We start from the raw sequence: 15,085 nt of genomic DNA, 5'->3' as shown, positions 1-15,085 counted from the left end.
CCCTACCCGGACAATGCTGGGCCAATGCTGCCTCATGGGTCTCCCGGTCGTGGCCGGCTGCAACACAGCCCGGGATCAAACCCAGGTCTGTAGTGATGCCTCAAGACTGCGATGCAGTGCCTTAGACCACTGTACCACTCAGGAGGCCCGGTAAATACATTTTTTTAGGAGGAGTGTACATTGGGGAGTGATTTATTAATCTCTTTAGATTAATATCATTAATCCTTCCTTATAGCCAGATTTATAACTGATAAGCAAAGCTCTCAAGTATTTGATTTATTTATTTAACCAGTTAAGAACAAATTCTTATTTACATTGACGGCCTACCCCGGCCAAATCCTAATCCGGACAATGCTGGGCCAATTGTGCGCCGCCCTATGGGACTCTCAATCACGACTGGAATCGAACCAGGCTGTATCACAAAGTAGCCAGCTCTGTGTGAGAATGGATGGTTAAGGAGGAGGTATGGAGAGGTGAAGAAGACCTACAGCACTGTTTTGCACTTGTGTTTCCCTGTCAGGGATGTGGTCCTAAAATAATTAATGACTGGTACTAATAAATCCAATAACACACACACACACATAGGCACACACACATGCATGTATGCCACCACACACACTAATGAGGGCTTGTCTTGTAGCAATGTAGCTGAGTTGAGCTTATGCTAGGTCACTGATTTATCTGTGTTGACCCGGACTCAGGATTCAGGAGTGGATGCTGGGGCACACAGGCAATGTGTGTGGCTGTGTACGCCGGAGGGGCCCAGCAGGATAGCTGCATATCACTCTGTGCCATCTAAAGCCGGTCTGACAACCCTATCATCCCAGCCCTAAGTATGGGTTCCCAGTGAGGTATTCAGGGGTGACAATCCTAACTGCCCAGAGCTATACCTCTCAAAGGCTGTGAAACAGGAGCAAGGGTGCCAGCCAGGTTCTTTATCCTCAGAGTCCTGCTAATAGCTCCTGCTGCTGCAGCTTAGAACATAATGCAGAGGCAGGTTTTTATTTCACTTGCAGTTCCCCTCCAATGTAGCCATGCGAGACGGGTACATTGACCGTAAATGACTGAAAACTGATTTGAAATATTCAGAATGCATGTCGATTGATAAGAGCAGAGACTTTGAAAGCTAAAGACGTTGGGCTAGATTTAGTGAGAACCTTTGCAATTATCAAATGGCCATGTAGCTGGTGTACTCTCGCCTCCTGTTCCCCTCTCCTTTCGCTCTTCAGATACTTTATTTATCCGCCTTTTGGAATGGGATTTGATTCGGTAAGCTCGCCTCCCTTTTTCTGCCAATTTCGTTTGCATTTTGCCGTCACCTCTTTTCTCTGTGTGGTTAATGAAACCCGTGGCCTGTCATGTCACTAATTGGAAGGAATGAATGATTCAGTACTCTGGTCAACACGTCATCTAGGAGTGATGGGGAATTTTAAGTGGCTGGTGCGTATTCTTATTATTCTAATCAGATTTGAGTTTTTTTTTGTGTCCTTTGCTCGTGGTGTCAGAGCTAGAGTTGTAATGACCTGTCATGCTGACAATGGCTAGTGTAAATGGACACTCTCGTGTTTCCACATGTGTCTGTGAGGACACTTTGCTGTAATACCAGAATAGTAGTGAGAGGTGAGAGGTGAAATAGGACTATTCAATTCCATAAGCATGTTATGAAATGTTTAATTTGATAAAGCATCTGAAAAGATAAGGTAGGTGTACTTACATTGGAGTGAGCTATTAAGGAAGTGATTGAAGGAGAGAGAAAAAAAGGCTTGGCCACAGGTGTGCGTGCTTGTGTCTTTGTTTCATTATATTTGGTTGCCTCTGCTGGTCACAAGTAGTCATTACGTCTTTTATATCTTCTAAGTTAAGCACATTCTGAAATAAGGTCACTGCACACATGCAGATTCTCAATTTATTCAATCAATAATTATTTTGTATTTTTTTAAAGGGTACATCCATATATCCATCATCAACTCATCAATTGAGTATTTTTCAGTGTTGATTCATAACTCTAGCTATTTCACAAAGGCAGCCTACTAAAACTGTATAAACCACATTCGGGTAAAACATTTTTTTTATCGTAGGCCCGAGATTTAGTGGGTGACTCATCAACCCATTTTTCCTCCCCTGCTGAAGGACATTTTGTGTCTCCTACTGAGCTGCTGTCTTCCAAAAGGTGTGCTGGTAAAGGCCTTTTGTAAATGGATCCCCTCATAGACACCTGGCAGCCCCACACCCCCGTCCAGCACCCCCTGCAGAGAGCGGAGCAAGCTTAGACATTTTAGCCTGTAAATTAGACTACACACAGGGGATTAGGGATCATTTAGGAGAGCAGTGCATTATAATTAATAGCCTCTAATATTAGAGGTGATAAACTAATGAAACTCTAGGGCCAGTGACACCATGTCTCTTTCTGGTTCTCTCTCTCTCTCATTCTCTCTGTCTCTCTCTTTCTCTCTGTCTCATTCTCTCTGTCTCTCTCTCTCTCTCTCTCTCTCTCTCTCTCTCTCTGTCTCTCTTTCTCATTCTCTGTCTCTCTTTCTCATTCTCTCTCTCTTTCTCTTTCTGTCTCTCTCTCATTCTCTGTCTCTCTCTCATTCTCTCTCTCTCTCTCTCTCTCTCTCTCTCTCTCTCTCTCTCTCTCTCTCCCTGTCTCTCTTTCTCATTCTCTGTCTCTCTTTCTCATTCTCTCTCTCTTTCTCTTTCTGTCTCTCTCTCATTCTCTGTCTCTCTCTCATTCTCTGTCTCTGTCTCTCTGTCTCTCTCTCTCATTCTCTGTCTCTCTCTCTCATTCTCTGTCTCTCTCTCTCATTCTCTGTCTCTGTCTCTGTTTCACTCTCTCATTCTCTCTCTTTCTCTTTCTCTTTCTCTCTGTCTCATTCTCTCTTTCTCTAATTCTCTCTGTCTCTCTCTCTCGCTCTTTCTCTCTCGCTCTTTCTCTCTCGCTCTTTCTCTCTCGCTCTTTCTCTCTGTCTCTGTCTCTTATTCTCTCTCTCGCTCTTTTTCTTTCCCTCTCTGAGCCTGCTGTTTATTTTATGTTTGTCCGCATTTCTCTGAATCCACATCACGTTGAACATTGGTGTCTTTGTCACCTTTGATTGGAGTGATGACACCAGACACAAATTTGACAGCTGGTCATTTTGTGCATAAATATTGTGTCTGTTACTATAGAGAATCATGTGATTTTACCTTAATAATAGGTCTTTATTTCTGGCATTTGCATTTAAATAAATGACTAAATAGGGTTAATTAAACATGTCATAAGGAATGGTTACGTAATAATAAGTTAGAAGTGAGATTACATCCTGTCTGGGGAGTATTGTCAGGTATTATGCCAGAATGTAATGTTTTCAGCTGAGCACATATTAGTGAAATGGTCATACATGCGTGATGTGTCAATACACTATTTGTGTGTCTCTTCAGACAATGTTGACTAATTTCCATGGATACTGACCTAAATGGTCTTACCCGCGGTCCAGAACCCTCCGCTCTAGTTGTCTTCAGGGGTGTGTGCGCGTCTTCAGAATAGTTTTAATTCATGGAGTGGCAAGTGAGGTCTTACATGAGTGTGAGTCACAAGGAGTGTGTGTGCGGGCAAGCCACTCCTGGTTGTGTACACTTGGTATGGGTGGGGGTTGGTTTGTGCAAATGTGTGTGAGTGGAAAAGAAAGAACGCATTTTTTGGGAGGGTTGAGGTCTGAAGGCTGAGGGCTGGCATCTCTTGTTAAGGCCGTTCCACCTCCACCTCCTCCTCATTATCTTGGCTTTCTGCCCTCCCAACTCAGACTCATTCCTGACTCTCTGACTGAGTGTGAACCTATAGATGGCTGGCAGAAGGTTGTGTGTGTGTGAATACAGCCCTCCTGTCGAGTAGAAATAACAGGTCTTATCATAACGGTCCAGTGCTGACTGTGCTACATTGAGTTAAATTGCATTCTTGCACTGAGGGCTTTCTCCAGCCGACGCAGAGCTATCCAATACATCCATTAGGGTCATTTAATCAGTGTTAATGACACACTCTTAAGATGATTAACATGATTAGAGCAACACTCGCTATGGATTCTAGAGTCTAATTCTTATTGAAGTGAAATGAGCCTGAGCCCTTTGAAAGACTTGAGTTGGCTGTTCCATTGTGGTCAGTGTTGGTTCTATATTCACTAGATATCCTATCCCTGGTTTAGTGGTTTGATTTTGGTCAGGAATTTGTTCTCAGTTAGCTACAATCTGAGTGAACATCTACACACACCACAGGCCTCTTCCCTCCCTCCTTCTCATCATGCTTCAGACTTAATCTCGCCAAGTGTAATCACTCTAATTTGGCCCCGGCTATTGATCTGAATACTGAAACAATCAATGTTAATAAGGTAGAATCTCACTTTTGTACCTCAAAAAATGTTTTGATTTTTCAGAAGCCCTTACTTCATTATTGTCGGGGCTCTCTGCCGTAATAAAGTAATGGGCCTTTATGCCGGCATGCAGCGGGTGAAATTATACATTGAAATTGATAACACAAAGCTAGAGATTACTCTTCAACTATGAGGGATGTGCCTCCTATGGGTGGGAGTCTGAATATGGACCGCCCTGTGAGGAATCATGGGTGGGAGTCTGAAGGCAGAATATTGCTTCTAATGGGCCATCCTGGAGGAGAAAGAGAGCCTGCGCAGCCGTGCACATCCCACCGGAGGCCTCAAAACAGGGTGCTGCATCTTTCCTTCAAGGCAAACATTTCGGCACATATTTTATTTTCTCCCCCTGTAGACGTGATGAATGACGTCTCCCGGGCTGCTCCCGCGGAAATAAAAGGCTTTTCCCTCATCACATTTGTATCAATTGTTTTATTTCTTCTGACAATGTTTACTCTGTGAGCGCTGTGGTAATGATCAGTGGAATAAATGCAGTTGGGGAGGGTTGTGTAGCTCCTCCAGCAGAATGCCTCTCCTCTCCTCCTCTCTCCCTCCTCCCTCCCTCCTCTCTCCCTTTCCTCCTCCCTCCTCTCTCCTCCTCCCTCCTCTCTCTTCCTCCCTCCTCTCTCTTCCTCCCTCCTTTATCTTCCTCCCTCCTCACTCCTCTCTCCTCCTCCCTCCTCTCTCCTCCTCCCTCCTCTCTCCTCCTCTCTCTTCCTCCCTCCTCTCTCCTCCTCCCTCCTCACTCCTCTCTCTCCCTCCCTCCTCTCTCCTCCTCCTTTCTCCTCTCTCCTCCCTCCCTCCTCTCTCCTCCTCTCTCTTCTCTCTTCCCTCCCTCCCCCCTCTCTCCTCCCTCCCTCCTCTCTCCTCCTCTCCAACCCAGGCCTTTATCTCTGGCAGGTAAGGCGATAAGAGAACGGCAAATATCCCCCCCATCAGCTGGGTGATGTGATGAGTGGGTGCCTGGCTGACAGATGTGTGTGTTTGCACACGCGTGTTTGCATCTCTGACAATGTTTACTGTATATTTCCAAGTCACGGCCGTAGTTTGTTTAAAGAGTCTCGGCAGTAGAGTATCAGTTTCTGATATTCCTACTTGTGTTGGTTGCCTATGTGATAATATTGATGATCAAAGCTCTTTCTGTAATCGGTGGATTGTATTTATCTCTGGTTGAGAGAAAGGGAGAGAAAAAATATATAATGTCTTGGAGTAGGTCTGTACAACCAAATGTTTATGCGCACAATGTAAGTATATGTATATATTATTCACTTGCAGACCACAGAAGTGGCTAGTATGAATATTTGATATAACTGGGTTACAATCACAGTGAACAAATTGGTAACATTGAGCAGAAAATCTAGTACAGCCCCCCCCCCCCCCCCCCCTTCTCTCTCACACACACACACACACAACCGGCTGGGATGGCAGGAGTTGCTGACATCATGGTTGTATGTGCAGCGCATGCAGGCTCCATGTAGGCCCAGCCCAGCTGCAGTCTCCAACCTAATGTTATTTGTCACATGCTTCGTAAGCAACAGGTGTCGACTAACAGTGAAATGCTTAGTTACTGGCCCTTCCCAACAAAGCAGAAAAATAAAATAGAGAAATAATAGAAAACTAAAACACGTAATAGACACTGCATCTTTAAGACACTGCATCTCAGTGCAAGAGGCATCATAAATGTGTCAAGTGCAGCGTCTGGTTGCTCCTTAATACACACCACAACAAATATCAACAACATAGGAATCACTACAAAACTTTTTGTATGACATCTTATACACTATATTAGGCCCAGCCTTTGGAGCTTTGGTTTTCCTAGATATGGCTACTATATTGTCATCACTACATCTGATGGATTTGAATACTGCTTTTAAAGCAAATTTCTGCAGCACTAGTAAATATGTGATCAATACATGTTGATGATTTCATGTCTGTGCTGTTTGTAATTACCCTGGTAGGTTGACTGGTTACAGTTTGAAGCTTTCTCTTGAGTGGGCAGCTTGATAAAAGCCAGTCAATATTTAAATCACCCAGAAAATATACCTCTCTCTGTCAAGCATTTCACACGTTATATACTGACTGTTAGCACTTGGTGGTCTATAGCAGCTTTCCACAAGAATGGGCTTTAGGTGAGGCAGATGACGAAATGAAATGTCATCAACACAACCCAGATAAACTGCTATCTATATATCTAGCTCCTCCTTGCTACTTCCAGTCTACAGTATATAGCTCCTCCTTGCTACTTCCAATCTACAGTATATAGCGCCTCCTTGCTACTTCCAGTCTACAGTATATAGCTCCTCCTTGCTACTTCCAATCTACAGTATATAGCTCCTCCTTGCTACTTCCAATCTACAGTATATAGCGCCTCCTTGCTACTTCCAATCTACAGTATATAGCGCCTCCTTGCTACTTCCAGTCTACAGTATATAGCGCCTCCTTGCTACTTCCAATCTACAGTATATAGCTCCTCCTTGCTACTTCCAGTCTACAGTATATAGCGCCTCCTTGCTACTTCCAATCTTCAGTATATAGCTCCTCCTTGCTACTTCCAATCTACAGTATATAGCTCCTCCTTGCTACTTCCAGTCTACAGTATATAGCTCCTCCTTGCTACTTCCAATCTACAGTATATAGCGCCTCCTTGCTACTTCCAGTCTACAGTATATAGCTCCTCCTTGCTACTTCCAATCTTCAGTATATAGCTCCTCCTTGCTACTTCCAGTCTACAGTATATAGCTCCTCCTTGCTACTTCCAATCTTCAGTATATAGCTCCTCCTTGCTACTTCCAGTCTACAGTATATAGCTCCTCCTTGCTACTTCCAATCTACAGTATATAGCGCCTCCTTGCTACTTCCAGTCTACAGTATATAGCTCCTCCTTGCTACTTCCAATCTTCAGTATATAGCTCCTCCTTGCTACTTCCAGTCTACAGTATATAGCTCCTCCTTGCTACTTCCAGTCTACAGTATATAGCGCCTCCTTGCTACTTCCAGTCTACAGTATATAGCTCCTCCTTGCTACTTCCAATCTTCAGTATATAGCTCCTCCTTGCTACTTCCAATCTACAGTATATACAGTGGGGCAAAAAAGTATTTAGTCAGCCACCAATTGTGCAACTTCTCCCACTTAAAAAGATGAGAGAGGCCTGTAATTTTCATCATAGGTACACTTCAACTGTGACAGACAAAATGAGGGAAAAAATCCAGAAAATCACATTGTAGGATTTTTTATTAATTAATTTTCAAATTATGGTGGAAAATAAGTATTTGGTCACCTACAAACAAGCAAGATTTCTGGCTCTCACAGACCTGTAACTTCTTCTTTAAGAGGCTCCTCTGTCCTCCACTCGTTACCTGTATTAATGGCACCTTTTTGAACTTGTTATCAGTATAAAAGACACCTGTCCACAACCTCAAACAGTCACACTCCAAACTCCACTATGGACAAGACCAAAGAGCTGTCAAAGGACACCAGAAACAAAATTGTAGACCTGCACCAGGCTGGGAAGACTGAATCTGCAATAGGTAAGCAGCTTGGTTTGAAGAAATCAACTGTGGGAGCAATTATTAGGAAATGGAAGACATACAAGACCACTGATAATCTCCCTCGATCTGGGGCTCCAAGCAAGATCTCACCCCGTGGGGTGAAAATGATCACAAGAACAGTGAGCAAAAATCCCAGAACCACACGGGGGGACCTAGTGAATGACCTGCAGAGAGCTGGGACCAAAGTAACAAAGCCTACCATCAGTAACACACTACGCCGCCAGGGACTCAAATCCTGCAGTGCCAGACGTGTCCCCCTGCTTAAGCCAGTACATGTCCAAGCCCGTCTGAAGTTTGCCAGAGAGCATTTGGATGATCCAGAAGAAGATTGGGAAAAATAGAATAGAACTTCAAATAGAAAAAAAAAAGAACTTTTTGGAAAAAACACAACTCGTCGTGTTTGGAGGACAAAGAATGTTGAGTTGCATCCAAAGAACACCATACCTACTGTGAAGCATGGAGGTGGAAACATCATGCTTTGGGGCTGTTTTTCTGCAAAGGGACTAGGTTGACTGTTCCATGTAAAGGAAAGAATGAATGGGACCATGTATCGTGAGATTTTTAGTGAAAACCTCCTTCCATCAGCAAGGGCATTGAAGATGAAACGTGGCTGGGTCTTTCAGCATGACAATGATCCCAAACACAAAGGAGTGGCTTCGTAAGAAGCATTTCAAGGTCACGGAGTGGCCTAGCCAGTCTCCAGATCTCAACCCCATAGAAAATCTTTGTAGGGAGTTGAAAGTCCGTGTTTCCCAGCAACAGCCCCAAAACATCACTGCTCTAGAGGAGATCTGCATGGAGGAATGGGCTAAATTACCAGCAACAGTGTGTGAAAACCTTGTGAAGACTTACAGAAAACGTTTGACCTCTGTCATTGCCAACAAAGGGTATATAACAAACTATTGAGAAACTTTTGTTATTGACCAAATACTTATTTTCCACCATATTTTGCAAATAAATTCATAAAAAATCCTACAATGTGATTTTCTGGATTTTCTTTCTCATTTTGTCTGTCATAGTTGAGGTGTACCCATGATGAAAATTACAGGCCTCATCTTTTTAAATGGGAGAACTTGCACAATTGGTGGCTGACTAAATACTTTTTTGCCCCACTGTAGCTCCTCCTTGCTACTTCCAATCTACAGTATATAGCTCCTCCTTGCTACTTCCCATCTATATACACTATATATACAAAAGTATATAGACACCCCTTCAAATAAGTGGATTTGGCTATTTCAGCCACACCCGTTGCTGACAGGTACGTAAAATCGAGCACACAGCCATAGACAAAAATTGGTAGTAGAATGGCCTTACTGAAGAGCTCAGTGACTTTCAACATGGCACTGTCATACGATGCCACCTTTCCAACAAGTCAGTTTGTCAAATTTCTGCCCTTCTAGAGCTGCCCCGGGAAACCGTAAGTGCTGTTATTGTGAAGTCAAAATGTCTAGCAGCAACAACAGCTCAGCAGCGAAGTGGTAGGCCACACAAGCTCACGGAACGGGACCACCGAGTTCTTTGATTTGTTTTGCAGACAGATTAGTCTTCTCTTTTCAGCAGTAGGCTTTTGCTTCCAAACTGTATGATTTTCCTGCAATTTCTTTTTTTAAATGTGCAAAACCAACAGCTGCAACCAACCATAGAAATATAATCCATCGATGACAGTTCCCATTCAAGTCAGGACTGGCATCCATTGCTAGTGTACACAAATTTAACAGTCTATTTAACCAGGGTAAGAAGTTACAATACCCTTCTATGGATTATATGTCTATGGCCACAACACAACAAGTTGTATATTTGACTCGCATGCTGCTCAAACTGCAGCCTTCCCGACTGTAGGCATACTGGTAACTGTCAAAATAAAGGAAACACTTGAGTAAACAAGGGATACAAAGTATATATTATTGTGTGGGGTGCATTTTCCTGGCATGGTTTAGGTCCACATGTAGAATCTATGCCAAGCCGTATTCAAGCTGTTCTGGCAGCCCATTGGTTGCCCAACAATCAATCAATGTATTTAAATGTTTTATTCAACCTTTTTTTTTTAACTATGCAAGTCTGTTAAGAACAAAGTCTTATTTTACAATGACGGCCTGTCCCTGCCAAACCCTACCCTAACCCGGACGACGCTGGGCCAATTGTGCGCTGCCCTATGGGACTCCTGATCATGGCCTGTTGTGATATAGCCCGGGATCGAACCAGGTTCGGTAGTAACGCCTTTAGCACTGAGATGCAGTGCTAGAGGCAATTATTTATAAGGCCCTTTTTACATCGGTAGATGTCACAAAGTGCTATACATGGTGGCTAGGAAAAACTCTCTAAAAAGGCAGGAACCTAGGAAGAAACCTAGAGAAGAACCAGGCTCTGAGGGGAGGCCAGTCCTCTTCTGGCTGTACCGGGTGGAGATAGAACATGGCCATTAAGGCCAGGTTGTTCTTCTAGATGTTCATAGATGACCAGCAGGGTCATTCAGAGGTCGAGACAGAAGGTGCGGTAGAGAGAGAGAGAATAGCTGGTCCGGGACAAGGTAGCATGTCCGGTGAACAGGTCAGGGTTTCCATATGCCGAAGGCAGAACAGTTGAAACTGGAGTAGCAGCATGACCAGGTGGACTGGGGACAGCCAGGAGTCATCAGGCCAGGTAAACCCTTTTAAGACACTTTGTTGATGTTTCCTTTATTTTGCAGATACCTGTATGTGCTTATGATACCTTAATCAACAGTTATTTTTTAAATAACCTATAGATCCTCTGTGAATACATTATGCTCTCTGGTGTATTTTGAACATTGAGAGTGGGCTCCTGTGGAAAAATACTATTTATATATTTTTTGCCCTCTATGGCCCCAGCCCCTGACTCACACAATTGGCCAGTCAGATTATTATTATTAATACACACATTAACATTAATGAACATTATTCACATAATGCAATATTCTATTATACATCCTATCATACATTATACATCCTGAAATTATATTACAAAAATAAGTAATGTATGGTTGTATTATCAGTTCATTAATCTACTTAATTGTATAGCTTAATAAATTGAAGAATGATTGACAATAAATAATTGTAATCAAATTAAAATGTTGATACATAATAATGAGTTAATTACCTGAATGCATCTTTATTGCCTAGGCGTTAACAAAATATTCATACAAATATGATTAGGCCTCTCATAAACTAGGCCTTGTAGAAAGAGGGTCAATCAAGTTAGGTCTGCCAATTTAATGTAACATTGGAAAAAAATACAATCATAAAAAAAGTTATTTAAACATGCACAATAAGAAGCATCAATCTATAGAGAAAAGGCGTGACTAAATTCGAGCCCAGTAACTTTGCTCACCGCATCCTCCTTGTCTCGTATGGCTGCCACGAAAAGCCCCCACCTGCTGATCACATGAAGTGTGTGAGTGCCACTGGCGATGTACCTTGCTGGACATGCTAGCTGTTCTCGGCGGCTAATCATCACTTCAAACGCATTCTTTTGTGGTGTTATTGGTTGGCCTACTACTACTGGTAGTACTGTTAAAATGTAAGTTATTAATTGCAAATCACTATACAGCTGACACATTTTGAGTTCGATTTGGTTGTCCAAAATACTATCAGCTTGCCCTGCTCTTTGCTGATGAATGCCCTGATCTCTGGCTAGTCAATTGGTTAAATTACATTGTTGTTTCGTCTATTAATCGCTTCTAATAGATCTGAAAATGATGCATAACCATACATTTAACCGAATGGTTGTTTATAATGAGGGACGTCACACGTTTAACCTGGACACATAAATAGTAGGAATTTGCCATGACCGCATGAGAAAGAAATGAAACATCTGCACGTCGCCTGCAGGTGCAAGCCTGTGTGTTTCACTATCCAATCTGAGGCTTGAACATGATCTCAGGCTTTCTGGTCTCTTGGGTATCAATTTGGGAGAGCGGACAGTGTATTATAAACAGAAAGACGCATTTATTGGCCAAAAAAAAGAACTCAACTGATTTTTGTTTTCGGTGTGTGGAGAAAAGTGAGGCGGGGCATCGTTTAAACACTAATCCTACTTTGTCCGTCCTAACTAGGATTAAAGTGTCAGATGCTAAACAGTAGCAGCAGTGTATGTGATGATTACAGCGACAAATGTTGTTTACGAAGCGTGTGACAAATATAATTTGATTTGAGTTTGCTGTGTATTTCACCTTTTCAGAGACTTTCATTTGGTCTGTATTGATTTATTGTGTGGAGACATTTTGGGATAATTTAACTTTATCACCGGGTTGCTGAGTAAACTCCTTAGTTCCTCAAATCAAAATGGGATGAACAAATGTAAACCACCAATTTGCATATATCCACTCTGAGTGTTTTTATTCCGTTGGCTGTCATCCTCAGCCTGTGTTGTGAATATGTCACCGTCTTCTCCCCACCTGGAGGGGTTCAGAGTTTGTTCTTTTCAAAGAGCTGTCAGGGGGCTGATGCTCTGAGGAGAGCTCACTGGTTTATGGCAGGGTGATATAAGGGCTAGTCTGTTGCAGTTAGCTCAGTTAAGATAATTGCTCCAGCACAGGGTGTCACAGCAGAGTTTGTTTTTTGTTTGTTCTCAACTTCAATTTTCAATGATGTCCAGCCTCTTCTCTTTACTGTGACAACTGAAAATTGCAATCGGTAGTTTGGAAATGGCTACTCTATCACCTCGTACCCCAAAGACTAATAGGTGTTGTTGTTCATCTATGTTGTAAGACCAGGCTCTAATAAGATCATGGTATTGAGTTAATAATCTGCTAACCGAATACAGTACATCTGTGTCCATTTTCACTAGTTGTGGAAAGTAGATCTATAGAAGGGGGCGGGGGGGGGTCATGGCAGATTCCCATGGTTGCACTGACTGTACTTAGATCCACTGCTTCCTTCAAAATCTATACCATAATCTTCGTATTGGAATTATCGCAAGTGCTGGCTTAAGATTTGTTTAGCCAATATCGTATGCATTAAGAGGGAGATCACTTAAAAGGTTATGTATCTCACCTAAAAGCTAAATATCATCTTTAAGCTAGAGCAGGGATGGGCAACTTTGATGGGGGTGGGGGCCACAAAATACTCATCATGGGGGTGCGCAGTGGCTCGCGGGTCTGTGTCCCCACATCCATACCAAGATGTAGTCAGAGGCGGCCCTAGCCATTTGGGGACTCTAAGCAAAATGTTGTTTCCCTCACCTTGCAAGCAAAACAATCTAGCGGCCATCGTCTTGACAGAGGAGAGAAAAAAATGGAGGTTTTAGTATTAATTTCTTGCAATTCTATACCGAACAAAAATATAAACTCAACATGTAAAATGATGGTCCTATGTTTTATGAGTTGAAATAAAACATCCCTGACATACACACAAAAATCATATTTCTCTCAAATTCTAAGCAGAACTTTGTTTACATCCCTGTAAGTGAACGTTTTTCCTTTGCCAAGATAATCCATCCACTTGACTGGTGTGGCATATCGAGAAGCTGATTTGAACATCATGATCATTACACAGGTGCACCTTTTGCTGGGGACAATAAAAGGCACTGTAAAATGTGCTGTTTTGTCACACAACACAGTGCCACAGAGTTTTGAAGGAGCATGCAATTGGCATGCTAACTGCAGGAATGTCCGCCAGAGCTGTTGCAAGGGAACTAAATGTTAATTTCTCTACCATAAGCTGCCTCAACATCATTTTATTTAGAGAATTTGGCAGTATGTCCAACTGGCCTCACAACCGCAGACCACGTGTAACCACGCCAGTCCAGGACCTCCACATCTGGCTTCTTCACATTCGGGATTGTCTGGGGAGTATTTATGTCTGTAATAATGCCCTTTTGTGGGGGAAAAGTCATTCTGATTTGCTGGGCCTGGCTCCCCAGTTGGTGGGCCTATGCCCACCCATGGCTGCGCCCCTGCTCAGTCATGTGAAATCCATAGACTAGGGCCTAATGAATTTATTTACATTTCCTTATTTCCTTATATGAACTGTAACTCAGTAAAATTGTTGCATGTTGCATTTATATGTTTTGTTCAGTACCTTCTACCTTCTTAACAGTACTATCAGCAAAATTGGTGGTCAGGTGCCACGAAGAGGGACATTTGCAATTGGCTCAAAAGAGAGCAGCACGGCTGGCCCTTGGATGTACACAGAGAGCAAACATTAATAATATGCATGTCAATCTCTCCTGGTTCAAAGTGTAGGAGAGATTGACTTCATCACTACTTGTATTTGTGAGAGGTATTGACATGTTGAAAGCACCGAGCTGTCTATTTAATCGACTAGCACCCATGCATACCCCACAAGACATACCACCAGTGGTCTCTTCACAGTCCCCAAGTCCAGAACAGACTATGGGAGGTGCACAGTACTACATAGAGCCATGACTACATGGAACTCTATTCTACATCAGGTAACTGATGTAAGCAGTAGAATCAAATTTTAAAAAGTTATACAAATTCACCTTATGGAACAGCGGGGACTGTGAAGCAACACCAACATGCACAAACTCCATGCATACACACATGATAACATATGCGCTATATGCACATGCACACGTACACATGGATTTTGTGTTGTAGATATGTGGTAGTGGAGTAGGGGACTGAGGGCACACACTTAGTGTGTTGTGAATTCTGTTATGAATGTATTGTAATGTTTTTTAAATTGTATAACTGCCTTAATTTTGCCAGACCCCCGGAAGAGTAGCTGCTGCTTTGGCAGCTAATGGCGAACCATAATAAACACAAATCAAATACAAATGCCCCCCCCCCCCCCCCCCGTCACTAATTCGACCATGATTACTACAAGTTTAGATAGCTGGCCGCTAGACTAACTTATCAACGTGAATTATTTTGCTGACATGGGCTAATTGAGTGACTGTCAGTGACTGACATAAGAGTAACACTACTGATGCAAAACCACATTTCAAATTGCACCTTTTTGTATTCTACTATTCTTGCTCTGCTTTCTTGACATCTAAGACAAGCAGACAGGTCCCAAAGGCCCTAGTTTTGTCGCATCTGGAATACTGCCCAGTTATGTGGTCAGGTGCAGCAAATTGCAGTTGTTCCAGGACAGAGCAGCACGTATTGCACTTTGATGTACACAGAGGACGAATGTCAATGATGCATGCTTATCATT

General features: G+C 42.8%; 1 protein-coding gene across 16 annotated transcripts in view; it reads left to right on the top strand.

The window, feature by feature from the left end:
- LOC109900694 (receptor-type tyrosine-protein phosphatase kappa) overlaps positions 1-15,085 on the top strand; it is a 162,726-nt gene that overhangs the window by 53,080 nt on the left and 94,561 nt on the right. The window lies entirely within an intron of this gene.

The sequence above is a fragment of the Oncorhynchus kisutch genome, linkage group LG12 (genome assembly GCF_002021735.2).
Source record: "Oncorhynchus kisutch isolate 150728-3 linkage group LG12, Okis_V2, whole genome shotgun sequence".
Taxonomy (NCBI): Eukaryota; Metazoa; Chordata; class Actinopteri; order Salmoniformes; family Salmonidae; genus Oncorhynchus; species Oncorhynchus kisutch.
The sequence above is the reverse complement of the archived record's forward strand: the minus strand, read 5'-3'. Positions and strand labels throughout refer to the sequence as shown.